Here is a 20,493-nt window from a genome sequence, read left to right as displayed (position 1 = left end):
ACAATGTGTCTCTAAAATATATGGAAACTGCTGTGACTCTTGGTTTCAATATTAAATCTAATTTTGGATGGGTTTCTGTCATCTTTAGTCAATGTGGAAAAATATGTGCTAAATTAGGAACGCTCCAATTAAAAACGGCATTCCTTAAAACGGAAGTTAAAATAAAACGTTTCAAAAGCTTAATTTTACCTTATTTTATTGCCTGCGATCTTTGGCTCATGTAATCATCTACAAGCGCTGTACAAAAAATGCGTGTTGCGCTCAATAACTGTGTACGTTTTGTGTATGGTCTAGGAAGAATGTCTCATGTATCTCATTTACAGCATCGTTCAATAGACTGCTCGTTTGATAATTTTTGTAAAACGAGATGCTGCTTATTTATGTTTAACCTTGTGAACAACAAAATGTCTGGTTATTTATTTGAGAAATTGTCTGTTTTCCGAGGAAATCGATCTAAGAAATTCGTTATTCCACGTCATCGCACTGCTAAATATGGTGGTGCATTTTTCGTGAGAGGTATCGCTTTCTGGAATTCCTCACCTAATGAAGTAACCATGATTCAACCTAGTGGATTAGTAAACTTTAGAAGGAGGGATTTTTGAGCCCTTCGAATAAGATACCAGTAATTTCATTATTTGTTAATCTAAATCTAAATTATTCAGTAAAATAAACGTCAAATCCATCATTTACCTAAAATGTAACACTATTAAATGTGAATCTTGAGTTACGTATTTGAATAAATAATATTTTTTTTGCACAAATGCTAATTAAGTATTGAAGCTTGAAATGCAGATGTGCAAAGTAAATCCTTTGTAGAACTTTCTAGGGCACAATCTTTAATAATAACAATAATAATAATAATAATAATATTAATAATAATAATAGATTGTGCCCTAGAATCTACAAAAGATTTACTTTGCACATCTGCATTCCAAGCTTCAATACTTGATTGGCATTTGGGGTGCTGCGCCAAAAACTGCTCTCCAAAAACTAAAATTTGTGCAAAAAAAAAATCTTGAGAGCTACTTTCAAGTGACCTTACACTTTTCCAAAGCTACAGCTTTATGAGAAAGTACAGTTAACTCTCCCTTACTCGATATTCCGTATCTCGATATCGAGTTAGAGAACCATACTAAAAGTTGGTTTTCATGGCTAACTCGATGGTCCCTTGGATCGCAGTTGCACTGGTTTTGTGTTCTGTAACTCAATACCTCCCTAACTCGATGGTCCCCTCAATATCGAGTTATGGAGAGTTGACTGTAGTTAAAAATGTTATAACAGTACAAGCTCTACATGACTATAGGAGGTTGATTTACATCTTAAAATCACTACATTAGAGAAAACACACACGAATCATCAAATTTCAAGATGAAATCATACTCACTACACTAGGCGATCTAATAACTTTCAGTTACACAGAATCAGGACCAAATATGGAAGAAGAAGGTTGATGGAATTATTATGTACAATAACTTGCCAACAGAAATAAAAAGCTTATCAAATTTAAATTCATATACAAATAGACTCAAACACCATCTACATGTCAACTTAGAGCGATATTTTTAATTGTTATTGTCAACTAAACTGTACCCTATATTCAATTTATCATAGATTTCATTCTAAAGAATTTCAAAGAACTAAGGTTCATTGGATTAGCTAGTAGAATTACGAATCATTGTTACAAGTTGAAAAGAAAAGTGGGTTTTGTGCCTCTTGGAGCAGCTACTTAGAAATAAAAGTAGCACTAGCAGAGGTTTTTCCCTGCTTCAATAAATAAAAAAAACATCTTTCGGGCCTTCACAGGATCAGTTGCCTTCGATTTTCTTCCACTTCCAGCCCGCCGCACGCTATGTCTGAACCAGACGATTATAAAAATCGAATGTACATCGGATTTTTTCTCGCTAGAGATCAGTATTTGATCCATATTTTCATAATCGGAAGGTTTTAAAATATTCTATCGGTGAATTTTTTTCCATACATTTTGTATGGGCTGAAATGCGTCGAAAAACGGGGTTTTCATGGGTTTTAGTATGAAAAATAGCTGAAAAGTGTAAACAATCAAAATTTCACCGATAGAATATTTCAAAACCTTTCGATTATGAAAATATGGATCAAATACTGATCTCTAGCGAGAAAAAATCCGATGTACATTCGATTTTTATAATCGTTTGGTTCAGACATAGCGTGCGCCGCTCGGTAGTCTGGGGCTTCTTAAAAGATTTTACCACCCGAAAGATAGTTGTATGGGTGATTCCCAGTTGTCTTCCGATCCATCTCATGCTCGCAGTCAGATTTTCCATGACGGCGCGCAAAATTCTTCGGCGATTTTCTTCTTGTTTCGATGCCATCTCAATACAGTTTTGACTCATATTCCGAACACTTAATGCCAACAGTGACTTCAAATACATCTGGTGGGCTTAAATTAGCTCATATTTGTGAAAATTTCAATTCCTTCGCAAAATCTAACTGTTAGTTGTTGGTTGTGCTGCTAAAAGTGTTTATTTAAAATTGTTTAGAATTGTTTTTACGTGAAAGTATGGAACACCATTTTGATTCAAATGCCAAACACTGTATTCATTCCGTCTCATATTCCGAACACCTTGATTCAAATTCCGAACAGCACGAATAATTCGTATTCAAATAAATAATTTTGCAAATAAATTTATCTAAACTAGTTTCACTTTCCTCGAACTAGAGAATCAACACTACTCCAGAAATATAATACAAATTGGTAAGTCATAAAATTGATTTGCAATTGACTGCCATTTTCAGGTAATTTGATGACATATTTCAGCGAAATATTTCAACCACATCGCTATACAACAACCAAGTGTTCGGAATATGAGTCTGTTCGGAATTTGAGACAAAACGGTAATCACTGAACCGATTGTTATGAAATTTTGCACACTCCAATCTAGTTATACCCTGATTTTCATCAATTTTTACCCACGGACAAAAAAGTTACACACGGATAAAAATGGTGTTTTTTTTCGAGTTCTGGCCTTACATTACTAAATTGTATTATAATATATTCTCAAACCGAAACACAGTGAAAACATTTTTATCGAATAAGTTTTAGTTTTGATCAGAAAAACTGCATTTGAAGTTTCGGAGATCGCAGCAAGCCACGCGTGAGAGCTGACGTATTTTGAATTTTCTGTGGCGTTTTTTTCGCTCTGAGTACATTTTTTTTTCGGCTAGTAGAACTGCGAGTTTTACATAACTTATTTATGTTTTGATGAGTGCGATTAAAGATCCTTACATTTGTACCGTTTTGTCTCAAATTCCGAACAGACTTATATTCCGAATACTCGGTTTTTGTATGGCGATTTGGTTGAAATATTTCGCTGAAATATGTCATCAAATAACCAGGAAATGGCATCAAATGCAATTCAATTTGAACGTCTCCCAATCTATTTTATATCTCGGGAGTAGTGATGATTCTCTAGTTCGAGACCAGTTAAACTAGCTCAGATAAATTTATTTGCGAAATTATACATTTGAATACGATTTATTCGTGCTGTTCGGAATTTGAATCAAGGTGTTCGGAATATGAGACAAAATGAACACAGTGTTCGGCATTTGAATCAAAATGTTGTTCTATGCTTTTGCGTTAAAACAATACTTAACAAGTTAAAATTAACATTTTTAACGGCTCACCCAACAGCTAACAGTCAGGCTTTGCGAAAAAATCAAATTTTTCACTAATATCGACTAATTTGTGCCCCTCAGATGCATTAGAAGTCACTGCTGGCCTAAAGTGATCGGAATATGAGTCAAAACGGTATTTTACAAATAGTGCTTGAAGAAATGAATTTTTGTCTACCGTAAGTTGTATATTAGTACCGCGAGTTGATCGGAAATTCAACCGGCTACATCGTTTAGAATCGTCTTAAGTAAACAGCTTGAATTTGGAATTATTTTGTGAGGTTATTGAAAAGTATGATACAGCATTATGTAGAGCTGACAACGAATGTAAACTAGACTGGCCCTTAAACAAAAAAGTTGTAAAACCCAACGGGGCACCCCCTAGATATGAGCCTTAGGGTAAGAAAAACGCGCTCTCAAAATTTCAACTCAATTGGTTGCTCCACCAGCTGGCGCATTCGATTTGAAGTTTGTATGGGATATTCGTCTCAAATATATTGAAAATTGATCCTATGTCACTGTTTCGTTCCGTATACAAAATGTTCGCGTTCAAATAAGCCCAGAATGACAAATGCACTAGTTGATACCCTAATGAACATAATTGCAGAAGGTTGTATCTGGATTTAATCTCAGTTTCATTACTCTTTCAGTTGTTGAAAGTTAGGCTTAGATCAGCACTCCCGTACAGTCATTTACATGTGCCGACATGTGCCTCAGCTCGCCCAGCGTCATAGGTGGCTATGATGCGCTTAGTGGCTACCTCCAAGCTATGTTGAAGAAATACAAGCAGTATTGCATGATATACTTCAGATGGTTAAATCACCAACTTTATTAATTTTGATCATGGTACAATCTTCTACAATATTCTTCGCTATTACATCAAGTAGTGTTTTTGACATTCTGGGTCCAATTGAACGCGATCATCAATTTTCCTGAACCAAACAGTAGATGATGTGCTGTTGCTCATATGTTTGAGCTGAAAATCCCATATAACCTTCAATTCAAATGCGCCAGCTCATGGAACGACCAAATGAGCTGAATTTTTCAGAAAGGCTTCCTCTAACCCCAAGAAATAATCCTGGGGGGTGCCCCGTGGAATCATACAACTTTATTTTTCACCCATACTGAGCTGGGCCAGTCTAATGCAACCTTTATGTGATTGTCCGCTTCTTCAAGTCGATTGAGCTCTCGATGTCCCTATGTTTGAGATGCTGAGCCGAGTACAGCCATTTGGCAACTTCTAATTCGGTGAGATCTTTCATATTTATTCTCTTATTATTTAAAAGGTTTCATTAGTGTGGTTTGAAAGCTGCAAAGCTGACAATGTATGCTTATCATATATGAGTTACTTTTTTTTTTTTTTTAATAAAACAGTTGATTCAGCCCGACTGAACAGTTGCTGTTGTTATGATCCATATTGACGGGGTACCAATCCATCTATGATTTGCGAATATCGTTGTGGTTGATACGTTTTGCAATAATACAAAAGGGGTGGGATTTGATCTTAAAATTTTCTTTTCGTTACAGAGAGCGAGTAACGGCGCGTTAGCCTAGGCTTCCGAGCCAGGGCATAAGGAATAAATACCTGTGTCCCATCCCTGGATAAAGAGCACCAGCAACAATGGAGCGAGCATTAACTTTCTTAGCAAAGCTTTTCCCAACGATTTAAACTTTCCCCCTGAAATGAGACGGTTGGTACGGTTGTCCCCGTTTCTTCCTTAAGGGGGCAGGATCCGTCATTGATTTCGGAATTTTCAAAAGCAGTTTTTTTCGTTCGAAATCAAGAAAATCTACAGGAAAATGTGTTCATTGTATTCTATTCTCCAACCGAAACACAGTGAACACATTTTCATCGTATAATTCTTAGTTTTGAACAGAAAAACTGCTTTTGAAGTTTCAATGATGACGATGATTACGATGACGGAGCGTTGAGCGTTAATAAAATTCAAAAGTTTACGTCTATCATATTATTCATAAGTGGATTGTCTGATCGCCGTGATCTTTCAAATTATCTTCAAAACCAAGTCTGCACAGTGGGCCTGGCCATTTTAGTATTTGTTTCATATCACTGATATGATGCAAATATTAATGCTGACAAGAAAATACTAGAAGAAATTCCAGTATTTCCAGGATGCTTTTCAATATTGGCTGTGCAAGCGCTTAGATAGATAGATAGATAGATAGAAAAACTGCATTTGAAGTTTCGATTATAACGATGATTACAATGATGGATTCTTGAACGGTCAAAATCTCGTTAATAAAAAAAACTGAGTATTACAAATTGGTAGCAATGATAGATAATTAACAATGTGTTTTTTGTTTAATTCAAATTCAGACAGCTGTAAAGCTCGTGCTTACAAAACAGAAGTAATGCTATTAGCAAGGTGGTTGAACCAGATCCTAAATCTACAATCTATTCTGCTGGAAAATTTTAAGTAAACGTACGTAGACGCTTTTGTTAAAATTTTGTGATGACCTGTTTATCAGGTCTACTCCATTCAACGTTCACACTGAATCATCTAATGTACAAGTCACGTCTGTAACCAGTTTTGAGTGCTATTTTTCCCATCGTTATGAAGAAGTCAACGACTGACGTTGCAAAAGTGAATGTTATTGTTCATTCACATGTTCCATAGTAGATCGTTGTTTTAATGCCGTTTGGCATTTGATTTCAGAATTTGATGGCGTAATTTGTTTTGTCAAGTACAGGATACTAGTTCTATATTAGAGGATAAACTTCATAGCAAATAAAAAATTGTAATATCACGCCATTTTAGCTGCTTATTAGTTCCGTAGCAAATATGGTGTATAATTGTATCTTTCAATTGTATAAAATCAACGGCGACTAGCAATCGAATAAAAGTTAACAAAAGAGATGTAAAAGTTTGACCGGGAATTGAACGTGGGTCTAGTGAATAAGAATTAAGTTCAATACCTGTCGGTCATCTCACCACGTTGTCGCAAGTGAATTCAATTTGCTACATGTATTGTGCTACTACTCGAAATGGGTTTCTTGGCATTTGTATTCGGTTTGCGATGTCAACAAAACAAGTGTATAGTAAACTGATTAGGCAGAATTGACTCGTTTACTGAGTATATTTAATTCTCAGATGATTGTGATTATCTCTTGTTTAGTTTTGTTTGAAAATTACGCGCTAAAATCATTTGAGACAAGAAAAAGTTTTTATTGTAAACACTTTTTGTCCTTAAAAATGCCCTTCTCGCGATGTATGGACGGTTGGTGATAAACATAATTACCTATCCTAAGTCAAAATATTATCCAAATAAAAAATGGCTTTTACTTCTCAATCGATTTTAAACTTTAAACATGTTTTTAGTTTAGTAGGGGTTTAGTAAGGAGTACACAAGTTACGTAACGCTAAAAATCGTAATTTTTGACCACCTACCTTCTAAACAAACATAAGTAACGTTTCTTCGAACACCTTCTCCTCAAATTACGTAACGCTCAGACAACTTTTTTCAATTTACTTTATATAGGTTAATGAAGAACTTTCCTACATCAATAGAAAGCTTATAATATATTTTCAATGGGAAAAATATAAAAGCTTTGAAAAGCAGCCTATATTCTAGCCTAATGAATTCCAAAGACCATTTGCGTTAAAATGTCTGTACCATTAATTGATTGTCTTTTTCAGATCCGTCTCACTATGCTACGCGCTACACCCAATTAATCTCGTTCTCCTCTACAAATGAATGGAACAACAGTGCGTGAAATGGCTCAAATCTTATGCGCTAAAGATAAGATTATCTTCCCAATTGTGGAAAATCTCCGGTTCATCTTCTTCACTCTCAACTACTTGAACATTTCATTCATCCAAGCTGCACAGTATTGGATCGAGTTTGGTTCCGTTCACAACAAACATGTTGAGTGTGATGAAATAACGAGAAGAGAAGGTGTTTTGCTATCGTTAGACATTTTGTGGAAAATTTCACTAGGATTACCCAGATTCCTGTATACTCGAAAAGATCTACGATCGGTGGCTAGTCGCATTGAATGCTTTTGTTTTCTTTGTAACACAGTGATAATTTTTCTGATGATAATGTACTCTGATCTGGCGGTGGAAAATCATTAATTTACAACATACATGTACCACTTATAACAGACGTTGATGTCCGATTGTAAAACTGTGTAAGATAATGAACGGTAATTTTGAATGGCAACACAAGTAGCAACATCGTCGTGGCGCTGTCATCGCTAAGTTCCCATGACGACGTCAGTGATGAATATGAAATATTTCAAGATACTGATATTCACCACTGATTGACGCAATCCGTTGTGTGGCGGCGCTAGTGATTGCAAGGAGTTTAAATTTTAATATTTACACAGGTTTTCAGAAAAATTTTGTTCTAGAACAAACATCTGTTATCTGTGCATGTACTGTGCCGTATCGAATTGCCGGACGCTTCGAAAGCCGGACTCTTTACCGTTAAATATTTTTTTCGCTAAAGACACATGATTATGACGTATTGTACTTGCTCCCAAACTCGAACAAATTCGATACGAGAGAGCTGTTGGCCAACTAACATTAGAATTGACCACTATTTTGCTGTTTAATGGAAACCAATTTGTGTGTTATGTCTGTAGTATAATTTAGCTCCTCTAATAATTCAAAGAAATATAACATATATTATTATTATTATCTTTATTATCGAGACTTTCAGCCGTTGGCTGGTTCGTCTCCGAATATAACATATATTTAAATATTCTACAGTATTTATTTGAAGTATGTTTCTTGTTTACTTAACGTAACATCTAAACATCTTATCCTATTGTTAATGCCGTAAATGCATAACATTTGTAGGAGAGCCTTTTGGAATAGAGAGAAACTTGTACTGTTTTTTGCCTTTCTGCTTTGTTTGTCATCGAGAATTTTGGCTAAATCGTCCGTAGTTAGACTAGGCAAAAGAATTTTTTCGTAATAACATTTCCCTGTGGAAGAGCAAGTTGAGAAGCAGGTTCTGTCCCAGTAGAGACATTTTGCCAGAAAGAAAAAGAAATATTCCTCATCCTGAGCTCGACTACTACGTCCCTATTTTGTCTTTGATCAAACCAAATTATTTGCAATAAAAATCTAAATCTTGTATCTTGAACAAGGCTGCAAGCTTAACCCTCCCAATATTTTCAAGTTGGCGCCTTTGCGTTTGTGTGATAATTTTTAATCGGTCGATTAATACAATGACTATGGTTTGTTTACCACTACAGTATCGCTCTTAGCGTAATGCGGGGCAAAGACTCGCACCTTACTTTTCTCACGAGATAACTATTGAATAAGGAGGGAAGCTTCTTGACATTACGTCCCAGCACACAATGACCCAAAAAGCTGGTAAAATGTTAGAAAAATGATGTTTGCAAAGTCGTACAATGATATTTTTCTTGCTTTCTTAACTATTGGAGAATAACTCTCCAGAGTTCAGATCGATTGGTGCATATTTAGATTTTCCATGTGAACTGTCAGCTAAAAATTTTCCTTTTTTTTTAAATTTCGTACTGAATCTCAATCAAACCAAACACAATCTATCTCATTCGAAAGAATAGACCTTATACTTTATTTTGAAGATGTTTCGAGTCGTGTTCTTCATATCTACCCTTTGATTATGTCAACAAGTGTGAGATATAGAACATCTTCAAAGTTTTGCAATTTTCCAAAACTCCCGGTGGTAAAATGAACACCGTGCCTTTTACCTAGAATAAACAAATTTTGATGAATTTTTATCACGCGCGGACGATTTAGAGCATAAATCGGAGTGTTTGGGTTGATACGAAAGTCAATTGAAGTGAAAAAATCAACGAAAACAAAGATTTTAGAAAACCATGTTTGAATATAAGAACTGACGTAACTTTTTGCTGGGAAGACTTTAGGTTTTTCAGTGAGGTGATTATCGTTATGATATGATGTCAAATCTGATACCTTTAGTATTCTTTTTGAAAGGGTTAAAATCATTTATGGATATATTTTCGATTATGCAATGAAAATTTTCAGAAATATTTGTTTAGTTCACGTTTTTTGCATGATGTTCATTTTACCACCAACAGCTGTTTATTTCACTCACACAGTGCAGGTAAAACGAACATTCGTATCGTTTTTTGTTAGCGATAAAATATGTGAAAAATTAGCTTTTTTAGTCTGAACTCGTGTCGCTGCTATAGATAACAGAAGTTGTGCGATAAAGCTATACAAATGCCTCGTTTTTCTATGAGAAACAAGATGATATCCTTAAGGTGTTCATTTTACCATCCCTTCCCCTACTTTACCAAGAGAACATTCTTATAGAATCGGTGTTCTAATAGCCAAAGAGCTAAGTATAAAACCGAAAAATAAAGCCAGTTGCATTAGTTTTGAGTAATCTGATAGCTTTTTATCTTGGTTTTGTGGAAAAAAATATGAATACCTACTCCGAAAAGTCACATTTTTGTATTCATTATGGATCAATGCACGAGTTCACTAATTTGACGTTTGACGTTTGAGTGGTGCCGAAACTCGTTGCCATGGTCACGTAAATAACATCCCAAGTAACACCGAAAACATAAATCCAAATTTAAAAATACACAGTTTGTCCTACAATGATTGCTAGAAAGTTTTTGAAACATGTCATGTCTCACGTAAGTCGCTATTTTGTTTTGTTAAACCTTTCAATATTGAACTTGAATGGAGTTGTTTTTTTTTTCATGGCCCACCACTATCCCCCACACCAAGAGACTCATTTTCGGAGCCCCCTGGTAGTGGACGCATCTATCGTATTATTTATATTTTACAAAAAAAAAAAAACAAGCACAACAGTAAACACGTAACATTTAAACAGTTTACATTGAATGGATGAACAGTTATGAGGCATTTATACACTATGAATATATAGGGGGTTTCCCAGTGGAATAAAAATTCCTTTAAAGGGAGCCCTATTTCATGATATTTAAAACTAAATTAGGATAATTTATTTTAATATTGATTAAATATGTGAAAACACGACATATTGTAAATAAAACACGACTGAGCGTAAATCATACTAAATCATACTGGCAACTGATACGGTACTACAAAAAATCACTTATACTGGATTTGTAGTGACGTTTCAAACTGGTTTTGAACAACGATCGATTATTCAGAGTTTTTAAACTTTCAGGAAGTGCATTATATTCGGATGGTCCGAAGAAAGAAATTCTCATTTGGCCTAGACAAGTACTGGCTCGTGAGCGCAATAAGTTATTTGCGTAACGAGTATTGTGTTCATGATTAGAAACAGTGAAGCTGAGGTTCTGATGCATATTTGTTTTTTTCAATATATCATACATAAACAAACATGTTTGTAACTTACATAAGCCACGTAAAGGAAGGATGTTGTGCGAAACGTTGGAGTAGAGCTGAACAGTGGAAAATAGTTGCGGTAAATGAAAAATGATTTTGAGGCATCTATTCTGCAAAACTTGATTTTTTTGAAGGTTTGATTTGCTTGCATGACCCCAAACAATAATGAGGTACAGCAGATGTGAGTGGATACAACTGTAATAAAAACTTAATAGTGTATGCTTCGGTACAAATGTTTTCACGCGATGCATTAGACCACACAGGGAAGCAATTTTATTTCGAAGATGCTCTATATGCTCTTTCCATGAAAGGGTGGCATCTAATATCAGACCAAGGTATTTGAAATTTTTCACTTTTTCAATCGCCGTTGTTCCCACAATAGGGTTGTTGTGTGATACAATTTTTTTCCTCGGTGAATGAAACAAAATGTATTTTGTTTTTGACAAATTAAGGGAGAGTAAATTTGTATCGAAGTATCTTACAAGCAAAAGCATGTCGTGATTGATAAAATCTATAATGCATGAAGTTTCAAAATGAGGTTAAAACAGTGCTGTGTCATCAGCAAACAGCCTTGGAGTGCCCTTCAGAGGCAAGTTTCCAATATCGTTTATGTATAAGAGAAACAAAAGTGGCCCAATGTTACTTCCTTGTGGAACCCCAATGTTAACAGTTTGAAGAGAACTTTGCACATCTTGTAACATTACGAATTGTTGACGATCACACAAGTAGGTTCTAATTATCTCATATGCCAACCCTCGTATGCCATAACATTCCAGTTTTTGTAAAAGAATGTCATGATTCAACGTGTCAAATGCTTTTTTCAGGTCGATGAATAAGCCTCCAACAGTGAATTTATTATCGATTTTTCTGATCAAAAAATCAACAAGCTCTACAATGGCATTAGACGTACTACAGTCTTTTCTAAATCCATATTGGAATTTATATAACACATTATATTTGTTCAAAAAATCTGTAATTCTGCTGACAAGCAACTTTTCAAAAACTTTACTAAATACGGACAACGTTGAAATAGGACGATAATTACAAGGATCAGATTTGTCACCGGATTTGAAAATAGATGTAACTTTAGCCACTTTTAAACAATCTGGATATTTACCTTGTATAAGTATTTGATTGAAGAGTTCCATGAAGATATGTGAAAACTTGTTAGTATTATATTTAATGATACTGGAGGGAAAGTTATCTGGTCCACAGCTTTTCCTGACATTAAGATCATTTAGAATAGAAGTGACCTCTGGTACATTAGTTTCTCTTAGAAAAATTGTTTGCTCGACGCGAGTTACAGTGCTCAAAGGATTACGGTTATTACTTTTAATTATTTTAGCAAGCTTTATACCAATGTTGGAAAAATATTGATTGAATATTTCACATACTTCCAAGCTATTACTTGTTTTACAACCTTCATTGTTCAATTCAATTTTAGTATTAGATTTTTTCCTACCCATAAGTTCATTTAAATTTTTTTTTTTTTTATCTTTATTAACGAGATTTTTAGCCCTGGGCTAGTTCATCTCGGGACCAACGGCTTTACTTCCCTTCCGAAGGAAGACGTCATTGAAATTTTTAGTGACTATCTCGGGGATGGGATTCGATCCCAGGTCCTCGGCGTGAGAGGCGTGTGTTCTAACCACTACACCAGGTCCGTCCCCTAAGACATTTAAATTTTTCCACATCTTTGATTGACATGTATGATCTAGAAGACTTTTGTAATATTCCGTTTTACATCGTTTTTTTGCTTCATCGGTTTTCTTAGTTACATGTCGAAACATTTCCTTTAAGTTATCATTGTTAGGGTCATTTTTAACTTTTTTCAGATATTTATTCTTGAGTTTTATCCATTGCCAAATATAGTAATTAAGCCATGGGCAGTGTTTCGCCTTAGCATTTATTTTTTCACTTTTAATCTTTGTGCATTCTTGCAGAATGTTATTATATGCAGAAATTAAGGTTATAATCGAATCGTTCACATCTTGGCGGCAAGTAAAAGTATCCAGAAAATGTTTGAAGCGCTTGTTTAATAGGTCTTTGTTTACGAATTTTTTTTGTTAGCACAATACGCTCTTTAGGATCGTTAATTTTAAATGATGTTACAACAATCAGGTGATCGCTAACATCTGAGTACACTGTGTCGTTTCTGACGAAAGGAAGGTCCTCTTTTCTACTGACAAAGTGATCCAAGACATTGTTAATGATTGGTCGAGTCACATGCGTATTTGAACAAACAAAATTATACGAGTCCAAGAGACTTTTGTAGCGTGAAACAACATTATTATTCGTCAAATTCATTGGGATATTGACATTACCTACTACAAAAAGAGGACGTGAACCGTGGGTTTTCAACAAGAACTCTAACTCATCGTGAAATTTTTCAAAATCATATGATGGAGGTCTGTAAACACCTACTACATCATAGAGAAGACCATTTATTTTGATTTCTACATGAATAAGGTGCATTCCTTCATTGCTAAACGTTTTGACGATTTACTAAGGCATATAATTTGTTTTGCAATACAAATCTACCATTTTGCTGAAAATGTTCTAATTACGTTTACTATGTTTCAACCATATTATGTTTTATATTTGTCTTCTTATGTTTATCAAAACATGCGTTTGGTTATATGTCTTATTCGGTTGTTTTAGACATGTACGACAAATAAACAGTCTCAATATGTCATATTCATGTTACATGTATGTCATAATATATACTCTTTTCAAACATGTTCTGAATAAACAAATTATGTTTATTTTCAGTCAAATATAAGTTTTTCTAGTTGTCTATAAAACAAATGCAACAAAATTGACATTTAATACTTTTGATAGCATGGATAGTACACTGCCGGCTAAGAAATTCGCCATACGGTGTTCACTGAATACTTTTAAGCAAATGTTTTGGGTAAATTATTATTTTTAAGGTATGCTCTAAATACCGATTTATCAATTTATATGAATGAATAGAGTGTGGTGTGGTGATTGTTTGCCACTGTTTAGTACGAAAAAGGTTCAATGGAATTACCTAACTCGCTTACTGTGTTCATGCAGGGCTTACGTGTTTTTGTGAAAAATTGTAGGAAAAAAAAATATAAATGCTTAGAAAACACTTCATAGTCATTTGGTATAGGAGTTTTCCGTCAACAAAATTGTAACATAAAGTTTGCCGGAATAGTTTTTGGTAATAACCTAATTAGACTATTATATTCCGAGTGAGTACAAATCAACAACGGTACGTGAGACTTGAGAAGCAACTTCCATGCTACAACTTCAATTTATGGTGTCATAGTCAAGTGATTTATCAAACTTATATCACACTGTAAATTTATGATCACACTAGTCCCTGAAAATTTTTCACTGCCTTGAATGAAACAATGGCAAATGATTGGCAATGAATTTTTTGTCTTTTCCCAAAACACTCGTCATGCAGTGTGTCTAAGGGTACCATCTTTAATTTTTGAATTTAATTTTGAATAGTTACCATAACTATGAGATTTTTGTTCTGAAGCTTTGAAAAAAGTAATAATAATTCAGTAAAAGTTCAGTGTGTTAGTAGAAAACAAAATAATGAACTAATTTGCAAAATGTGATTATTCCTTTTTGGAAATATTTACTTGGCTTGATGTTGAAAAATGTATATTGAACGATTTATAAGGGCGAATTGATTTTTTCGAAGCAAAAGTGCATATTTCACCATAATTTTTGATTCGCATATTAATTTTGTGTTGAATAACAGTAATCAATCAATAACAGTTATGCAATCAAAAATGAAGGCTTGTCAATGTTTGCACTTTTACATTTTTCATTGTCGACCATCCAATGCATTTCCACTACCAAATGTTTTCAGTATTTTGTTGCGTTAATGGTTTGTTGGACAAAGTATAATACATAATTATGTATACCTAAACCCATATGATACATAATTTTGACAACAAAAATATGTTGCACAAGCTCCACCTTCTGCGCTTTTCCAGTCATATATAAGTATGAATTCCAGTTTTTTCGCTATGAAACAGAACATTCTCATTAGTCATATTGAAGTCATTGTGATTTATATGAGACACGTTGTGTTACGGCACTGCTCAAACGTCAAGTAGTAAACTCGTGCATTGGTCCATCGCTTGTGTCACAATATGCCTATAGTAGCACTATTTATGATTTCTGTTCCCATAGTAGCACTAGCTTCGCGTCATAGGCAAAACAGAAATCAATTTACAATTTTTATATGCTTGCTCTGAAGAAGAAATCAAAAGCTTTCGATTGATATAAAAATCTTAATTCTTCCTTTATTTTGTTTAACGAAAAAAGAGTTTCTGTTAGAAGTGCTATTATAGAAACGATACGTCTACTAAAGGTGCAAGAAAGCTTAAATTTTAAGCGCATCTGTTTATTTTGATAATTTTGGTACCGTAAATTCGGGTGAAATTGATCACCGTGTCACACGATTTCATTTCTTACTAATAGAGCACCGATATCAATATCAACTGTAGTAAATGAACGTTGTTTGTCTAAACAATGGTCGAATTGTGTGTTGTGAAGTTTTAGGAGTTATAGAATGATACATGATAGAATCATGTAAAATGTGGTATTGACAAACTTCAATAAACTTCTAGTACTAAACTAGGATGTGAACATGGTGCCAGCGTGAAAGTTTTTGAGATGCTTAAAAAATTTCCCCAAAACAGATTTTATCATCAAAATTCTTAACAATTCGCTAATTTGGTTAAAATAATTATATTTTTGTTAAATAGTTCGAAATTTCTTCGGAAATTGCATACATTTAGGCGTATTACGTGGTACTCTTGAAATTTAATTTCGAATTATTTCCGTAAATAAATGAATAATTTTAAGCACCAAAATAACTTTTGTTGGAAAACTTCGTTACATAAGCCAATGAGGCTCACCGTCATACTTATGTTCCTGCATTCAATTGATTGACATTGACAACATTTTAGAAAACAGATCAGAAAAACGGTGAAAAATGATAAATTTTACCCGAAATTACGGTACTTAGCTAAAAAACAGAGACTGATGTTCATGTCAAATCGTATTTTGCAGCGATAAAATTCACTAGTACGACTATAGGGGACTGTCCATTAAAAGTACATCGACCCTATGGTCATTTCCCCTTCATTGTAATCCAAATGTTGTATACTATTCGATGTGATTTGGCTATTTTATAAATTTTTGCGCATATCCAACTTTTTACGTTAGTCTGCTATAAACTTTGAATCACCCCTTTTTGACATTTCTTGTCTATGCTATAACTATTCTTACTAGATCGAAGTAAGCTTTGCGATTTGTGATGATTTTAATGTTGACAAGGTAACGTCAAATATTCTCGTTTCATTGTAAGCTGAGTTAAAAGAAACTTGAATATTGGTTTTCTATTTTCTTAATCTTATACAGTCGACCCTCCACATCTCGATGTTCCACATTTCGATATCTCTCCCTATGTCGATGATTTCTTCGGTCCCTTCACTCTGCATACAGTTCCTTTCCGTATGTCGATATGAGCAATATCAAAGGTTAATAGATCAGATTTTCGTGATTCAGAACAAATTAGGAACGCTAAATGATGGCCGCTTGTTTATTTTTTTCCCAATTTTCCTAACAACGGAGCGGTTTTTGATCTAGTACTCATTAAAAATATGTTCTTTGTCTTGATCTCTCCCTATCTCGATGGTCCCTTCGATATCGAGATGTGGAGAGGCGACTGTAATAATGTTTTTTCTTTTAGGTTTGGCGAAAGCAGATGAAAGCTCACCAGCAGAGAAATTAATTTCAATTGAGCTTGTACATGTACATTCATTACAATGAGTGCTGTTAATATGAAAGATGAGAATTATCTACCGATGAAGTTAATACAATGACACCGAAACTATTGTGAATGAAAATGCTATTTAAATTTTCTCTGTTTCGCATCATTATTGAACGAAATTGTGTGCAGAATCTAGATTTTTTATGAAATGAAACAGTTTAAAGAGTGGAAAAGTACACCACCTTAGTTTTCTACATTACAACATGAACAGTACCACGGAAAGCTCAAACCGATACTAATAGCTTTACCATGTTGGCCACGAATTGCATATTTCATAAGCCTCATAGAACTAGAAGAGAAACCTTTTTTAAACATTTCAGACCATTTCTACCATGCATAGACAAATCGTCAGAACAATAGCAAAAATGGCTCCAAAAAAAAATGGTGCCATGCGTAGTGTAATGCTCACCATGTGGAAAATGTCTGGGTGAAGGTGAAGGGGTGAGGAAAGACCGGCCGTTATGATTGTAGTTACTGTAAAAAAATGATTAATTTATAATTTAGTTTGTTTGAGACACAAGAAGTTGAAGACAGCTGAGCTGTGACTGCCTTGTTGTTTTTGTATCCGATTACCTTAACGACATGGAAACCAATGCCGTTTTGTTTAAAAATGACCCGCTAAAAACAATTTCATTAAAAATAAAAACAAGTTTGATAGAAAAACTTTATTCCTTAAAACTGCCCATCTCGTGATGTATGGACGGTTGGTAGTAAGCATAACTACCAATCTTGAGACAAAATTTCATTAAAAAGAAAATAGCCATTATTCTTAAACAACTTTATATTTTGAAAATCTTTTATTTTTTCAGTGTGTGACACAAATGAGACAATTTTATATGAAATCTTGATAATTTATAGAAAACTGACTAGACGAAATTAACTCGCATGTTATGTTTCATTGAGTTCTGAGATAATTGTGACTTTCACTTGTTTGCAAAACTTTTTTTCCTTAAAAGTACCCATCTCGCGATGCTTGGACGGTTGGTAGTGAACATAACATCCTATCTTGAGACGAAATCTCATTGAAATAAAAATGTTTTTTTACATTAAAAAAAAAATCAGTGTAGGCCATACATTAGAATTAATTAACTCATTACGCGTGGTAAAGAAAGATAGATGATGGGTGAAATTGTGGAAAAAAAAATCCACGTGTGCGGTTGGGATTCAAACCAAGGACTCTTGTATGCTAGACGAGTGCATTACCAACTAAGCCATCGAGCCACTTAGTTAGCGTTAGCCTTAAAGAAACCTACATTAAACAATCCCCTTTTTGTCTACAGAATCGCGCCAACGAATCTTTCGAATGGCGATCTTAGCGCTTCTGTAGGTTCGTCAAGATGGTGTAAATGAGTTACATATATTCAGGAGACATTACTGCACTCACTACGTCTTTTTATGGCTTCCATTTAGCCTAGACACAAACCAATTACATACAGTTTCTATGAGTCTCTGTACGTACCATAAATTATTTTGTTCTTTTGACTTTTGCTGTGCGCCGTGTGTTGGTGCTGTCTCGCTCTCTCTCACGGGAAACTTGAAAACAAGCCGCACAGTAAAAGTCAATCGTTTTATAGCATGCATAGACTCATTTCTCGTTCCCATGAGGCAAATTCAAAATGAGAATTCAAAACTAAATTCACGATACTTTTCGTCGATACTTACAGATACTTACAGATAGTTATTTTAGTTCACAAATTGTATTCAACAATTTCAAACTATAATTTTACTTAAAAAGAGAAAACGTCAAACCGTTTTTCTTTATCATCAACTAAACTCAAATTCAAAATATTATCCTAAAATCAACGAAGTTTCTAGAACAATCTCACAGATTTGAGTTAGTTGATCGAAAGTGTTTATCATTTGATGACTCTCCACGGCGTTAACTCGTCGAATGTGACTGATATGCAGTTATGGGCAGTGTAAAATCATTGAAAAAAATCAAAAAGAAAAACTCAAAAATGATCCGACCGGGACTCAAACTTGCGACCTATTGATCAGGAATCAGGCTTGCTACCACGTTAGTAGTGTGTCATATCTAAAACAAAAGGAACTCATGCCTGCCAGAGCAGCTGTCACATGATTTCACAGCAATTCGGTGAAATCAATGCTGTTGCCGAGCTTTTCGTTAGTATTTCACAGGTTACAGTAAATTTCTGTTTACCGAATTTTTTACGGTAAAATAGTAAATTTCACTGATTTTAACGGTAAAATAGTAGATTTCACAGGAAAATGTGTATTTTTGTTGTTCGCAGTTAAAATTCGGTGATTTATTTCACAAGATACTGCGATTTTTTCTAAGTGTGATATATTGTTTTAAGAGTTCAACTTACAATACATAAAATGTTTCAAAAGATGGCTTCAAATAATTCCATTCGAATTTATTCATAATATCCTGGGGAACTCTCTCAAATTTCTTCTCACATTTTTCTTGAGATACACTTCAGATATTTCCCAAAACATTACTCTTAGTAATTTTGCTGGGGCTCTGTAAAAAATGTTGCATGAATTTTATTAAAAAAATCTTTCACCGAGGTCTTCCCTGAGGAAGTTTTCTAGAGATTCTGAACGAAATTCATCGACATCTAAGTGAAATGCATCGTATAGTTTCTTGGCATTCCTTCTATAAATACTCCGGAAATGTTTTCAGGAACTCCTTCAAGGATCTATTCAGATTTTTTTCTAAGAATATCCCATTAAGAAACTTGTTGAAGCCGAGAATCAATATTTTGAATAAAATCTTACGAATTCTGCAGAGGAAGTATTGGTGTTCTAAGCGGCATTTAAAGATGGATGATACTAAATCCTGAAGGAAGCATAAGATCCTGGAAAACCTCTGAAACAATTTCTGATGCATATGTGGAATGATTCCTGATTGAATATTTGGAAAAACAGATATTTTGTAGGCAAACTACAGGAATAATTCTTGGGCGAATTAATAATTTCAGAATTATTTTTTCCGAAGAGACTTTTGATGATTCCGAAGATTCCGAAATCTCGTTTTTTTTTTCACCGGCCAGAGGGGGGCAACGGACGTCCGCAACCCCCCCCCCCTTTCGGCTGCTCCCATGTGGCGATTTGCTTGAAATGTTTCGCTGAAATATATTACCAAATTACCAGAAAATAACTGTCAATTGTAATTCAATTTTAATGTATTTTAATCTCTTTTATACTTTGGGAGTTGTAATAATTGTCAAGTTCGAGATCAGTAAAACTAGCCCAGATAATTTTATTTGCAAAATTATTTATTTGAGAACGATTTACTCGTGCTGTTTGGAACTAGAATCAAGGTGCTCGGAATATTAGACAGAATGAACGCAGTGTTTGGCATTTGAACCAAAATATTTAAGCTCTTTTAGTATTATTTTTATTTAATAATATGGAACAACACTATTAAATAAAAACAATACTAAGGAAATTTAAATATTTTTATTGGTGCATCCAACTGCTAAGACTTAGACTTTGTCAAAAAATGATAATTTTCACAAATATTTAAGCTTATCAGACGCATTTGAAACAGTGGCTGGCCTTCAGTGTGCGAAATAAGAGTAAAATAGTTATTTATGCAACAAGTTGCAAAATGATGATTTTTTCAGCACGAGTTGTACATTTATCCAACGAGGCTCGCCGAGTTGGATAAATACAACGAGTGCTGAAAAAGTCGAGTTTTGCAACGAGTTGCATACAACATTTTTT

Source organism: Aedes aegypti, chromosome 2, assembly GCF_002204515.2.
Source record: "Aedes aegypti strain LVP_AGWG chromosome 2, AaegL5.0 Primary Assembly, whole genome shotgun sequence".
Taxonomy (NCBI): Eukaryota; Metazoa; Arthropoda; class Insecta; order Diptera; family Culicidae; genus Aedes; species Aedes aegypti.
The sequence above is the reverse complement of the archived record's forward strand: the minus strand, read 5'-3'. Positions refer to the sequence as shown.